The following is a 15,351-nucleotide window of genomic DNA, read 5'->3' as shown; positions in this document are numbered from 1 at the left end:
CTGTAGCAATCTACATTCACATCTGCCTACATCAACGGTTATTTCTGTGGAAGTCAGGTCTGGACAAAAGCCTGCTTCCTATCCCTTAAAAGTCACTCATTCAACTGTACTTAGTTTTGAGAATATGCTTTGACAATATTATCATTGGGCCTCTCACATTACTGATGTGGAACTGATAGAAATAAGTGAAATCACTTAGTACACAATATTATCAGAGGTGACTATATTTATATCCATAAAAAGATACCATCCTCATCAACCAAATGATGTTTTATGAAGCAAGTACACATTTTCCTTGAGAAAAATTTGTCAAATGATGTTTTAAGACAAAATAGTGTTCTTTTTTGCATTGTCATCAATGCCCACATTTTGCAAAGAAAACACCATTTAATTTTGTTGCACCTTTGTCATCATATTTTTAGGGTTACCATAGGTCCGTATTTTCCCGGACATGTCCGGCTTTTTAGTTGTTAAATCACCGTCTGGGAGGAATTTTTAAATATGTAAAAATGTCTGGGAAAATAGGGACCTATGGTAACCCTACCATGAAAGTGATGCGGGGCTGAGCGGGGGGAGCGGAGGCCGCCGGGGTAAGCTGGCTGGGGGCTGGGTTTGCTCCTGGCCTGGTGTTGCGGCGATGAGCAGGAAGCCGCAGCCGGGCCCTTATCAGCAGGCGGGGCTGGGCCCCAGGCCCTGCACTCCAGCTCCATGGGTGGCGAGGGGCAGTGGCTGTAGGCGCCTCTCGGCAGGGCCAGGAAACAGTAGCAGCAGCGTGGCCTCTCCTGCCCCATGGCGGGCTACGCTCCCCGCCTGCCCCTGCTGCTGTGGAGGCTGCCGCCACCCTGGGCTCGGGCCGCCCAGCTCCCCCCAAGCAGCGCCCGGTTCCTGCTGCTCTCGGCCTGCAGGTGCAGGGCCTCAGCCAAACCCGGCCCCTTGCGCCTCCTCCGCAGCGGCGCCCCTGCGCCGTGTCCTCCCGGGCGGCTGCGGTGGCAGTGGCTGGGGAGCCCAAGAGGCGGAGCGGCCCCCGGGCAAGACTCCAAGGTGAAGAGGCTGCTGGCCCTGGCACGGCCTGAGCGCTGGAGACTGACAGGTACCTGCCTCTATCCCATCCCGGCACCGCCTGCCCCCCAGCCCAGTGAGTGTTACCTGCCTCACCAGCCTCAGCGCCCTGCCCCATACTGTCAGCCACCCCAATCTCACTGTGACACCAGCACCCCTTGGCAAAGGGCCCCCTGATCTTCACAAACAGCTGTCACTGCAGGTCTGACAAACTCACTGCACCCCACACGTGTCTTACAGGGCACTTACCCACAAAGAGGAACGTGGAAGGGATCTACACAAGGCTGGTAACTTGTCAAGAGTGAGAATCTTTGTGAGATATGTGCATGGGTAATATTGAAGGAATAAAGTATTTACCTTAAGAGTCTGCTTTATAGACTTGGGGTAGAAATTAGTCACCAGGGGATAATGGCCCTTTGGGGCAAGGGGGATTTGTCACCCTGCCTAACCTGACTGGTGATGCAATGCAAGGCTCAATTGTTTAGCTTTGCACAATAGTAAGACTTTGCCTCTGATGGTGTCCCATTCAATGGCAAACAACTGAAACGCCTTAAAGGTAAAAAGAAACATTACAACAGGACTGAAGTTCGCCCTGTGTGGAAATAGAAACAAAGGCTGTTTTCAGTAAAACACAGAGGAGGGAATAGCACTCTGTATCCTTTCACTGAGGAAACCCCTTGTGAAACAGGGTTGCTTTCAAAAATGTTTGGATCCTGGTGTTTGGGAAACCAGCCAATTCTGCAAACAGACTGAACTTTGTGGGGAGAGGAGGAACCTACTTTGAGACAAGAAAGTGTAGGCCCAGGTTTGCGTTTTATGATTTTGTTTTATATTGTAATCATTTTTTTCCATCACTCTTGTTTCTAGTTAAATCCTCATTCTTAAATAAACTGTCTTTTGTTTGGGCAGAGACCCAGCGTCAGGCGGGAGGGTGGAGGGGGAGTGAAAAGGCCAGTGGTGGGCAGCAGGGGTTGAAGAGGCAAGCGGTGAGAAGCCACTGGCGGGTGGGGGTGAGGAGATAAGAAGCGGTGAGCCAGCAGCAGGCGGGGGTTCTCGGGGTGGGCATGGGGGTTTCTGGCAAGGAAGTGAGGAGGCGAGTGGCAGGTGGGAGGAGGCGAGCGGTTGGTGGGGGACTGAGGAGGGATGCAGCAAGCCAGCAGCGGGCCAGGGGGTGAGGAGGGGTGCAGTGGCGGGGCCAAGCGGGGAGGGGGTGGGACCTGGGGCAGAGTGGGGACAGAGTGTGGGAGGAGTGGGGGTGGACTGTGGGCGGGGCCAACACCTCCCGGGGAGTGTCCTCTTTTTTGAATGTTCAAATATGGTAACCCTATCATATTTTAAAACAGCAGATTTCAGCCAATATCTGGATATATTGTTGAGTCATATATTTCAACATACCTTCCTCCTAGAACCACCACATTGGACATCCCTTCTCATCCCTACAGAGCAATTATTCAGAATCAGATACTGAAGGCACTATTTGTCAGACTTTGATTTACAATAAATGCTATTACTATTAGAGCCTTTATATGACAGCAGGTGGTAATATTATACTTTCATCCCAGGGCTTGGGGGAGGAGAGGTTTAAAATAACACTGGAGATTTTAAAGCAAGATAAATTATTGGAAAAAATGTTAATTACTGTTATCACCAAAAGTTTGGACCATGGGATGAAAATGAAATCCTTTGCTGTATTCTGTTATTTCCTTGGAAGAAAAGGCAGAGATAAAAGGATACTATCATCAGTTAGTGGTTCTACTAGAACAGTAAAGATTTTTCCACACCACAGCATTGTGCAGTCTATATATATACATAAAAAGAAGAACAGGAGTACTTGTGGCACCTTAGAGACTAACAAATTTATTAGAGCATAAGCTTTCGTGGACTACAGCCCACTTCTTCGGATGCATATAGAATGGAACATATATTGAGGAGATATATATACACACACATACAGAGAGCATAAACAGGTGGGAGTTGTCTTACCAACTCTGAGAGGCCAATTAATTAAGAGAAAAAAAACTTTTGAAGTGATAATCAAGCTAGCCCAGTACAGACAGTTAAGAAGTGTGAGAATACTTACAAGGGGAGATAGATTCAATGTTTGTAATGGCTCAGCCATTCCCAGTCCTTATTCAAACCGGTTTGAATAAGGACTGGGAATGGCTGAGCCATTACAAACATTGAATCTATCTCCCCTTGTAAGTATTCTCACACTTCTTAACTGTCTGTACTGGGCTAGCTTGATTATCACTTCAGTAGTTTTTTTTCTCTTAATTAATTGGCCTCTCAGAGTTGGTAAGACAACTCCCACCTGTTTATGCTCTCTGTATGTGTGTGTATATATATCTCCTCAATATATGTTCCATTCTATATGCATCCGAAGAAGTGGGCTGTAGTCCACGAAAGCTTATGCTCTAATAAATTTGTTAGTCTCTAAGGTGCCACAAGTACTCCTGTTCTTCTTTTTGCGGATACAGACTAACACGGCTGCTACTCTGAAACCTATATATACATAGTTTTTCTTTAACATATTTCAGGAGTTTTTAGAGAGTTTCTAGAAGTCTTATTAGGAATCTTTTTTGTACGCCTCTACCCAGATATAATGCTGTCCTCGGGAGCCAAAAAATCTTACTGCGTTATAGGTGAAACCGCGTTATCTCAAACTTGCTTTGATCCGCTGGAGTGCACAGTCCCCTCCCGAGCGCTGCTTTACCACATTATATCTGAATTCATGTTATATCGGGCCGCGTTATATCGGGGTAGAGGTGTATTACTCTGCCTGCAGAGCCAGGTTCCTTCGATACCAGGGCTCAGAGAGAGCTATGAAAACCTCTAGCAACCACCATCTTAAATAGATTTTCTAGAAAATTATCTAAGCCATAAAGCCACTGAGAGCACATCACTCTGAGGATCCACTCACTACAATGGCTACCCACAGACAGATCAATTTCGAAGTCTCAGGCTTAATCTTCAAGGCCCAATCTATCCCACAGACCACATTTCTCCCAACAAGAATGACCTCCCGCAACAGGGACATTCCTCAAGAACTATTAAAGTATCACCCTCAAGGGAAAAACTCATGGGAGCAGGTTAGCTTCCTACACAAGGCTTTGAAACTCCCTCCTGAAGTCTCAATCCACAGTCTCAATCCCTTTTACATATGCCATCAAATAGCCATCAAGTAGTAGGGAACCTGGGTTAGATTTTAATAAGCAATGCAGAGATGGAAGACTCTATATTCTGTTACTAAAGCCATCAAATCCCATGTACTTAAAATGATTTTTAAAGATGCATACTATTAACATTGCTAATTGGAACCCCTTAACAAGTAAAATAAAACTCACTTCCATAATATAAATCCAGTCCTACAACTGACAAGTTCATGAACCCAATTTTCAAATTCACAGTTGAGTCTCTTGCTTCTAATTCTTTCTCTCAGTTATTCAATCACTGCTTTAGCCATTTATAGGAGCATATCAAGCCTGATTCACTGCTACATTTCTCCACTCTTACACCAGGTTAAATTCACTGAAATTGGAGGAGTTATATCAAACTGAAGTGATGAATTAGGCCTTGGGATCAAAAAGTGTCCCCTTAGCCAGACATCAGCTGAGTGAGAATTTAGGATTCTAAATTTGAGGGGTGATTTTGCACTTTCATTTTCCATTACTATTAAAAATAAAGTAAATTAAAATAAATCACTGGTAAGAGGCTGAACTGAATTTGCTGTGCCCACTAGCTACAAGATCTCCAAGCAACGAGTGATGTTACCTAGGCCAGGTCTACACCAGGAGCGCTTTCCTAATATAGCTACACCAGTATAGCACTCCTAGTGTAGACGCAGTTATACTGGTAAAACTGTGCTTTTGCCAGTATAGCTCGTTCCTGCCCCACCCCAAGTCAAATAAGCTATATCTCTAAAAGTGCAGTTTTGCCAGTATAACTGCATCTACACTAGATGCTTTTGGTAGCACAGCTATTTTGGTCAGGGATCACACCTCGTCATACCACTCATCGACAGACCCATGCAAGCAATGTTTATAGTGTATGCCTGGCCCTAATATATATGTGACACAAAGATAACAAAGGAGGCATGTTCATAGCCAATAGCCAAAAAATAAGATTCATTTAAAAAAAAAAAAAAAAAAAAGCAATAACAAACTAATATAATGGCCTCCTTGGAGATGCTCACTGATTTAGTAGATACAGAGAGAAATTGAGAAATTAAAACATTGCCCTTGATAGGTGGCAGTGTGGAAATTCAGCCGTCTGAGCAGAATACAGGCACAATGCCTACTTGAGTGCAGGGTGCTGCTGGTATCCCCTTTAAGAGGTTGCAGCATATATGCCCAATATATGGAGCCAGCTCTTCTGCCAATGAGGAGGAAGAGGATGGGATCACTGCCTCACCCTCAGCTTGCCACTCCCTGCCCCTTTGGGGAAGCTAGCACTGCTGTGAAGACTAGCTTTGCACAGCCCTTGCACTGCCAAAGGCATGGTTAGCATCATGTCTGCTAATTCACTGCTTCACAACCACAATAAAACATTTTGTAACATATCGCGACAAGTCTCTACAAGGCTGGGCACAACCTGGCTCACAGCATACAGTGTAAGCCTATTTGTTTGGGGGACATCAAAATCATATGGATGAAAAGCGTTCAAGGAATGAATAAGTGATCTGTGCTGGGACTATAACCACAATTTGGATAAAATGGAATTTTGGTTAATTAGTAGTTGAATAAACAGGGCTGTGCTCTATTTGTATGCTGTTTGTACCTTGCTAGACTACCACATAGTAAACTTGTTTAAATAATTGGATAAATATCAACTAGGTAAAAATAGAAGGCAATAATTAATTGTAAGCCCTGAAAGTGGCTAACAAGTAACGAGGGATTCAAATAAAATTCTAGTCCCTACAGTTTAGAAAGTATATGGACAACTCAGAGCAAATAGAAAGAGCAAAATAAATCACAAGGACTGGAGAATGACATTAGGCAAGAGTGAAATTCTAACTCTGTATAGCCTCTTCTCTTTTTTTCTAGGGTCTAGACACTAGACCCTAGAAAAAGGAAGAGAAGAACACAGTTTGCAATCATGAGAACAGGAGAAGTGATGAAAGTCTTATTTCCCAACTCCGAAAAAGGCAGGACGAAGAGGATAAGGCCAAAAAAAAAAAAAAAAAAGGGTTAGATATAGTTTTTTTATAGTAAGATATAGTCTTACTTTTTAACAGTAAGAGCAGTAGCATCAGAATGGGTTACCATGAAGCAGTCAAGGCACCAGCAGTGCACATATTCAAGAACATGTTAGATAAGTGGCAATAATTCACTGAGTAATCCTTCACAATGCAGAAGTCAATGAAAAGTTTTAATCTGGATCAATAGTCTATGACCAATTCCTGAAGACACTAGTGTTAATCAGAGCTGGTCAGCAAACCAAATTTTAGTTCCATGAAAATTTTCAAGTTTCCAGAAACTGACTCAGGATGAAAAACCAAAACTGGAATTTTTTCACAGAACTGAAATTCTGCAATATTTCATTTCAGAAACACTGAAACACAGTGATTCCAAAACTAAATTTGCTCCCGGGGATCCCTGATCACTCACCATGCTAACTGCAGAGAGTTGGGATCCTGGAAAACAGGGCTGTTGCTGACTGAAACTGATATGAATCTTGTCTGTTTCATAGCTGCCCATCAGGGAACAGCAGCCATGAAACTGAAAAGAATCATGGTGATGTCAATCTGAGGCGGACATGGCTTCCATAGCTCCAGTGCAGCCAGCCTGCCAGGCTACCAGGGACCCAAGAAAGCTCTGCGTACAAGGTAGCCCACAAGATGGGCTGAAGGAGCTGGGAGCAGGAAGTCCTGGCTCCCAAGTTCCACAGCTCCTAGCTCAATGGGTGCTGAGGAGCTTCGTGGATGAGATGACTAGAAATTAGGCAGGTTTTTGATTGAAATCTGTCTGGGAGGCAGGGTTCTGGTTCACTGAAATCAAACCATTTCCACAAAACGTTTAAATTTCAATGAATTAGCAAATTCACTGGAAAAAAGGTTTAATTGGAATTTTTCCAACCAGCTCTAGTATTAATCTCACTGAACACTTACTGCTAGATGCAATACTGACAACTGAGTATAGTGCAGGGGTCGGCAACCTTTCAGAAGTGGGGTGCCGAGTCTTCATTTATTCACTCTAATTTAAGGTTTTGCATGCCAGTCATACATTTTAACGTTTTTAGAAGGTCTCTTTCTATAAGTCTATAAGATATAACTAAACTATTGTTGTATGTAAAGTAAATAAGGTTTTTAAAATGTTTAAGAAGCTTCATTTAGAATTAAATTAAAATGCAGAGCCCCCTGGACCGGTGGCCAGGACCTGGGCAGTGTGAGTGCCACTGAAAATCAGCTCGCGTGCCGCCTTCGGCACACGTGCCATAGGTTGCCTACCCCTGGTATAGTCAATGGGACTATTCACAGTGGTAAGCAATATGCATGATAGACCCTAGCATTCTACCAACAGCTTCAGCTATGACTGAATTTCATACTTTTCTGGTAGGTTTAAGGCTTACCATTACAGTAGTATCATTAATTACATTGGGTTTGTTCTAGATAGAACAGATCAAATTCATCTCTGGGGTAAACAGGCACAACTCTCAAAATCCAAGAAACTTAGAACTGAGTTTGTAGAGATTAACATTAAAAAGTCTGATTTGCTGTGTAGGTTTAATCACATATATTTTAAAAATATATATATTTAAGTGAAAAACTCAACTCATCCTTAATACTGAACCTATCTGGTTGCTGAGGGAGTAACACAGTAGATCTTGTCTGCTCAACAGCTGAAATTAAAGAGGAAAACACAGGTGCAAAATTCATTGTCGGGTCTCAGAAAGCTGAGAATAGGACAAGAAGTGACATTTCTGAAACTCTGGGACGTCTCACTGTACTAGAGTGGAGGCAAGCAAACTAAGGAATCCTAGGTAAGAATTAGGGGGTGTCAATTAATCACAATTAACTCACGCGATAAACTCAAAAAAATTAACTTTGATTAAAAAAATTAATCGTGATTAATCACACTGTTAAACAATAGAATACCAACTGACATTTATTAAATATTTTGGATGTTTTTCTACATTTTCAAATATATTGATTTCTATTACAACACAGAATACACAGTGTACAGTGCTCACTTTACATTATTATTCTTTTATTACAAATATTTGCACTGTAAAAATTATAAACAAAAGAAATAGTATTTTTCAATTCACCTCATACAAGTACTGTAGTACAATCTCTTTATCGTGAAAGTGTAACTTGCAAACGTAGGTTTTTTTGTTACATAACTGCACTCAAAAGCAGCTTCTTATTTACAATGTCAACTGAAAGTGAGAACAGGCGTTCACATGGCACTTTTGTAGCGAGCATTGCAAGGTATTTACGTGCCAGATATGCTAAACATTCATATGCCCCTTCATGCTTCGGCCACCATTCCAGAGGACATGCTTCCATCCTAATGATGCTAATTAAAAAATAATGTATTAATTAAATTTGTGACTGAACTCCATGGGGACAATTGTATGTCTCCTGCTCTGTTTTACCTGCATTCTGCCATATATTTCATGTTATAGTAGTCTCGGATGATGACCCAGCACATGTTCATTTTAAGAACACTTTCACAGCAGATTTGACAGAACGCAAAGAAGGTACCAGTGTGAGATTTCTAAGAATAGTGTGGCAAAGTAGTGTTTTATTCATCTTGTTATGTTACATGTGAGTCTTGCTGTCCTATACCAATACTGTGTGTACCTTAGTTTCCCTGTGTACTGCACCAATACTTCAGTGGTGGGAATTGGGTGTGTGATTTTTTGCTGAGGCCCTCAGGGCAGGTGAGGCTGCCCAGCTGTTTGCACCTATGTAACCTGAGACCCAGGAGGGGGATGTGACCAGGTGACTTCTTTTGCCTAGGAAGCAGAGTCAAAGAGAAGGAGGAGGAGCAACAGGGGGCTGTCTGCGTGGGGGGACTGGAAGAGGTGGAGTCCAGGGCATCTGGCCCAGGACTCCCAAGATGGACTTGGCTGAAAGTCACTGATTTCTGTGCTAACAAGCTCTGTTCTACACTATGTTCCTGTCGACTAATAAACCTTCCATTTTACAATGGTTGAGAGTCACGTCTGACTGCAGAGTTGGGGTGTAGGACCCCTCTGGCTTCCCCAGGAGCTCCACCCGGGTGGACTCACTGCAGAAAGCACATGGTGTGGAAGGGGATGCTGAATGCTCCGAGGTCAGACCCAGGAAGGTCGAAGCTGTGTAAGCTTCTTGCACTGGAGACAATATGCTCAGAGAGAGGAGGCATGCTCCCCCACGTAAATATCTTACGATGCCGGCTACAACAGTGCCATGCGAACACCTGTTCTCACTTTCCGGTGACATTGTAAACAAGACCTGGGCAGTATTATCTCCTGCAAATTGTAACCAAACTTGTTTGTCTGAGCGATTGGCTGAAGTACAACTTGTAGGTTCTAAAATTTTCCATTGTTTTATTTTTGAATGCAGGTTTTTTTTGTACATAATTCTACATTTGTAAATTCAACTCTCATTATGAAGAGATTGCACTACAGTACTTGTATTAGGTGAATTGAAATATACTATTTCTTGTTTTTTACAGTGCAAATATTTGCATTCTGTACACTTTGTATTCTGTGTGGTAAATGAAATCAATATATTTGAAAATGTAGAAAACATCCAAAGCTATTTAAATAAATGGTATTCTATTATTGTTTAATGGCGTGATTATTTTTTAATCATCTGACAGCCCTAGTAAGAATGTTAATGTAACATTGCGGAGGTGCCATTTGGAATAAAACTTCCCCAGACTCAAAAATGTTACTTCCTGTCCTATATCCCATATTTATGAGATTTGAAAATGAGCATTATACTTGCATATCCCCCTTTACCCCAGCTCTTGGGCCACAATCTACTATGTTAAACATTAACAAGATAGGGGCAATATTACTCACAATTTCTCATGTTATATAACAGAGTGAAATAAACAGAAGTTATACACACTACTACACAAGTCTATTTTATAGACATAGGTCTCTTTGAAGGAATTTCTATTTAATTGCCAAAAACACTTCATTTTATTAACATCAAGTTCTATCTATATCTGTGTATTTATCCGACACTCACTACCCTGGTATCTGAGCCCCTATTTGTCATACATTTCAGACAGATGATTAATACGCCTAGGTTTTCAATTGATCTTTTGATATCTTTTTCTTGGGACACAGAGGACCAGCTGCTATAATCCATTCAAGCTGTACCCAGAGCAAAAGAAGGAGGGGAGGAGGAGCCAGGAGAAGAATCAAAGATGGCTAGCTCCCAGATCCTCCTACAGGACCACTCTGGTATGTGGAAATCATCAGGGTGTAGATATACTCCATGGCCTGGTCTACACTTGGGGGAAGATCGATCTAAGTTAAGCAACTTCAGCTACGTGAATAATGTAGCTGAAGTCAACATACTTAGATTTACTCACCGCGGTGAGTTGACTGCTGACGCTCCCCCATCGACTCCGCCTGCACCTCTCGCGCCAGTGGAGTACAAGAGTCGACAGGAGAGCGTTTGGGGGTCGATTTATCGCGTCTAGACTAGACGCAATAAATTGACCCCCCGCTGGATTGATCGCTACCCTCAGATCTGGCGGGTAGTACAGACATACCCCATGACTTTATCCCAGTCATGTCCGCTATGCTGGGGAAAGAAGGTACGGACTTAGGCTTTGTCTACACTACACACCTTTTAGTGACACTACAGCCGTGCCACTAAAAGATGTGCACTGTAGCTGCTGTTTGTCAGCAGGAAAGAGCTCTCCCGCAGACAAAAATCTTCCACCCCCAATGAGCAGCGGTAGCTTTGTTGCAAAGCTTTGTTCACACCAGTGCTTTTTGTTGGCAAAACTTTTGTTGTTCAGGGGAGTGTGTTTTGTTTTTTGGTTTTTTGTTTGTTTGTTTTCTCCACACCCCTGAATGACAAAAGTTTTGTCATTCATTTTCCCGTGTAGACAAAGCCTTAGGTGCCACTACCGTGGCTATATGCCACCTGATTCCCCAAAGCAAGGAAATCCTCGAGGGACTAGAAAAGCCAGTCTGTTTTGTCCCACTGAAGCAGCACAAAGCAGCAGTGTTTTTCTCAAATTACTGATCAAATACACAGCTGACTAGAATATGTATGCAAAATAGTTACCCAGATCTCAAACCAACAAACAAAAGGTTATCCACTTCTTTTTATGTGTGATGGTGTCAGCATCTGGCTAAGTAGACAAAAAGATTATTTTCACTAATCTTTGTTCAGTTATAGTAATCTCAGGTGTTACTTGTGACAACAGCAGATAAAAAATGTCAGACAGTGTGATTTTTAAGTTGATGGTGTTCTTTTAAATATTAAAGCAACAAATAGCTGAATTCCAAACTTCCAATTTGTTAGTCTCTAAGGTGCCACAAGTCCTCCTGTTCTTCTTTTTGCGGATACAGACTAACACGGCTGCTACTCTGAAACCTTGCAATTGATAGATAGAGAAAAGAAACATGGCATTGCAATCATGCTTGAATGATGTTAGGCAACTAAAGAGAACTAGCTATCTAAACAAAAAGAAGCAAAAAGTTCTCCACGCCTTCAACTAGAAAGTACTCACAGGCACTCCTTTCCAGTAACTCACAGCTTTTACTCTACCACTCAGCTAGCACCGGGGGTTAACAACGACAAAATGTGACTGATTGAAAAAAGTCACAAAGGAACCTGATCAAATTTACAACTCCAGCTTCCCCTCACCTCTTACCCAAAATGGAAAAAAAAAAAAAAAAAAAAAAAAAAAAAGCATCAGCCACAGCTATCACTGTAGTCATTATTAGACTTTGCACATGGGTTTGAGCAGATTCATTGGACGTTTTTCTCTATTCTAATCAAGAGAGATTAGTTGCCTATAAATGTGGGATCGCCATTACCTCTGCTAAAGACAGGCCAGGCAGGGCTATCTCCCTCCCAGAAGCAGCTGGATAGCTCAGTGGTTTGAGCATTGGCCTACTAAACCCAGGGATAGAAGTTCAATCCTTGAAGGGGCCATTTAGGGAACGGGGGTAAAAATCTACCTGGGGATCGGCCCTGCGTTGAGCAGGGGGTTAGACCTCCTGAGGTCCCTTCCAACCCTGATATTCCTATGATTCTATCTAGAATACTTTCATTCAGCCCTGCGCTCTTCCTCTCCCTCCCCCCGCAAGCCAGGACAGCATCACTGCGAGGTGGGACAGTGACAAGCATCACTGCGTGGCATTAGCTCTGCAAGAATGAGGAGAGGGCGATAAATGGTGACTCATTACAACCAAAAGCACCATGTAAGGCAAGGTTCCCAGGGAGGGACGCAGCCGTTTCAGGGTAGATCTGTCTGGATGTGGGGGAGTGAGCAGGGATCTTGCTCCCCAGAAGCTCGTTGTAAGAGTGTTTTTGGGGAGAAAGGGGGGTTAAGTCCGTCGGCGCTACTTCCTTCTCGCCATAGTATAAATATTGCATCATGCGCCACGCTGCCGTGTAAAATGGATCCCCACCCCTGTGAGAGGGAATTAAAGCAGCCTCCGCAGCGGGAGGCCACCACATGCCTGCTGCAGCAGGGCGGGCAGGCCAGCACCCCCGCGGGGGTCGCACGCGGACACACCAGCTGGGAGAGAGCCGCGTGGAGCCCGCACAGCCATTGCTGCTCCGCATTAGCGCCAGCCCCGCCTGGCCCCGGAGCGCGCGGCAAGGTGAGCAGCAGCCCGCGGGGCAGAGCCGGGGCAGTGCATCATACTCACCCTGCCTGTGCCCGGCTGGAAGGGCGGCTGCAGCAGCAGATGGGCCAAGCTTGTGCCAAGGGCGCTGAGACCGGTGCAGGGGCCCGAGGGAGAGAGGCGCCGTCCCCAGCCGGCGATCTCCGGAGGACACGCTGCAGGTGCTGCTGCGGGAGGGGAGCGGCTATGTGCAGGGCAAACGGGCGTAGTTTTTCCGGCTCGCTGCACACCTCGCCTGCTGTCCGGTTAGCGGCAGCCCAGTACGCTCGGCGGCTCCTCCCTCCCTGAATGAGGGGCGGGCTTGCAAGGAGCCGATCGGGGAGCCCCCTTCCTCCTCCCTTTTAGCAGACAGCATTGTGGGAGCTCAGTTCACCTCCTGCGAGCGGGGAACAGACTGAGCGCAAAGTATCCGGAGGCCGTAATGGGGGGCGCGCCTCGGAGTGGGGCTAACCAAGGACAGGGTCTCAGCCCGCTCTGGGAACAAAGCCTGGATCGGGCTGGTTAGCGCTGGGGCTAGGTAAGGGCAGGGTCAGGGCTGAGGACAGCGCTGCCTGTAGTAGGCGCCGCCCGCGCACACAAAGGGATCCAGCCCGCGTGGCCCGCCCCCCGCCTGCCTGTGCGCGCATCGCCCGGCTGGGTGGGCTATCAGCGCTGTCCAGATGTGTAGGGCGGGCTGCCAGCCGGGGTGAGGGGCAGGCTAGGACAGGTAACTGCAAAACGTCTCCGCCTGCTGCTGCCTAATGGAGCCCCCGAAAGGCTTCTTCGGCATGGCGAGGAGAACTGGAGAAACACAGGTAGAGCGAGGCTGCCCGTTTAGAAGGGCCACTGCCTGCATTTTAAAGGTAAAAATGTAACCCCCCCCCTTTCCATGGTGCCCCCCATAACCTCCTCATCTGCCCCCAAAGCTCTCTACCGCCAAACCTCCCTGTAGCTTTTAGCACCTGCTGAACTGACAACACACACACAAGCCTCCAAAGCGTCTCTCTCACCAACAGAAGTTAGTCTAATATCTTCCCTCCCTCACCCACCTTATCTCTCTCTCACACACATGCATTCTCTCCCACTCATGCCTTCCCTTCTGCGTGCTGCCAGCTTCTGTTCTCAACTCAGCTTCTGTTCTCAATGGGCCAAATTCTGCTCTCAGTTGTGTGTCCGCAATCCTATTAACTGCAGTGAGGTGGTACATGGACAACTGGGAACAACTGACTGGACACAGTGCAATGCTGTGGCATAAGGGGCCAATGCAATCCTTGGCTGTATAAACAGGAGTAGAGAGTAGGAGTTGAGGTAATTTTTGTCTCTGTAGAGCATTGGTGAGATGGATACTGGAATACTTTATTCCGTTCTGGGGTCCATAGTTTTAATTGGATGTTGTAAAGTTGGAGAAGGTGCAGGAAAAAGTCACAGAAATGATTTGAGGACTAAAGAATGTGCCTTACAGTGAGAGACTTAAAGAGCTCAAGCTGGTTAGTTTACCAAAAAGAAGATTGACAGTTGACTTGATTAGTGTCTAACTACCTTCACAGGGAGAAAATACCAGATATTAAAGGGCTCTTCAGTCTAGCAGAAGAAGGCATAACAAGAACCAATGGCTGGAAGCTGAAGCTGGATATTCACATTAGAAATTAGGCACAATACTTTTAACCTTTGGGACCAACTACCAAGGGAAGTGATTGGTTCTCCATCTCTTGACGCCTTCCGCTCAAGACTGATGCCTTTCTGGAAGTTATGCTTTAGTGAACACACAAGTTATAGGGCTCAGTACAGGACTAACTGGTGAAATGTAATGGCCTATGAAATACGGGAGGTCTGACTAGATGATCTAATGGTCCTTTCTGGCCTTAAACTCTTTGAATCTATGAATTTGACCCTATCTTTTTTATGATAATTGACTACAGATTGGACTGAGCTGGTATGTGGTTGAATGAGCCTTTACTCAGTGGTATGTCGTACTCTGGTGCTCCCATTTGTTTCTGTGGAATGTAAGCTTTCATTTGCTGAAAAATATTAAATTTCTAACCTTTATGGCTGTTAAGAAACCCTTGGGATATAAACCTATGTACTGTGCACTTGCTGTAGGCACACACAGCCTGAAACTGTAGCTCTGAAATGTGAATTATACACACTCATTTCAAGGTGATGTTAATTCAGAAGCCTAATGATGACAATTAAAATGTTGCTATCGTGAACAATTTCAGCACCAATCACTTTAGCAAACAAATTGTCTGAAATCAATGGAACTGTGTTGCCAATTTACACTAACTGAGGATCTCTGTTTAGAAATTTCTTTGTCAAACAGAAAGCAAACAGCAAAAATATAATGCTTGCTTTAAAATCTTCTCTGTGCTTTGGGTTGCTCGTGCTGATGTAATCTGGAATTCCCCATTAACTGCATATAGAATAGATACCAGGAAAATATTAATAATTCCATGAGAGTTCTGTTCTGTAAAACAAGAACACAGAGCTTCTGATGAG

At 44.5% G+C, this 15,351-nt stretch overlaps 2 protein-coding genes across 6 annotated transcripts in view; one reads left to right on the top strand and one right to left on the bottom strand.

Annotated features, from left to right (window-relative positions):
* The window catches only part of SLC7A1 (solute carrier family 7 member 1), a 73,845-nt gene extending 60,358 nt beyond the window's left edge, over nucleotides 1-13,487 (bottom strand). For 3 of the 5 annotated variants that reach the window (XR_010597819.1, XR_010597820.1, XM_005286640.5), the window contains exon 1: nucleotides 12,901-13,487. The gene's annotated coding sequence lies outside the window, so the exon portion shown is untranslated. The remainder of the gene's footprint in view (nucleotides 1-12,900) is intronic. The other 2 variants (XR_010597821.1, XM_065581373.1) reach the window with 1 other exon arrangement.
* Nucleotides 1-15,351, top strand: part of LOC135980897 (uncharacterized) — a 30,597-nt gene that overhangs the window by 1,511 nt on the left and 13,735 nt on the right. The window lies entirely within an intron of this gene.

Source organism: Chrysemys picta, chromosome 1 (genome assembly GCF_011386835.1).
Source record: "Chrysemys picta bellii isolate R12L10 chromosome 1, ASM1138683v2, whole genome shotgun sequence".
Taxonomy (NCBI): domain Eukaryota; kingdom Metazoa; phylum Chordata; order Testudines; family Emydidae; genus Chrysemys; species Chrysemys picta.
The sequence above is the reverse complement of the archived record's forward strand: the minus strand, read 5'-3'. Positions and strand labels throughout refer to the sequence as shown.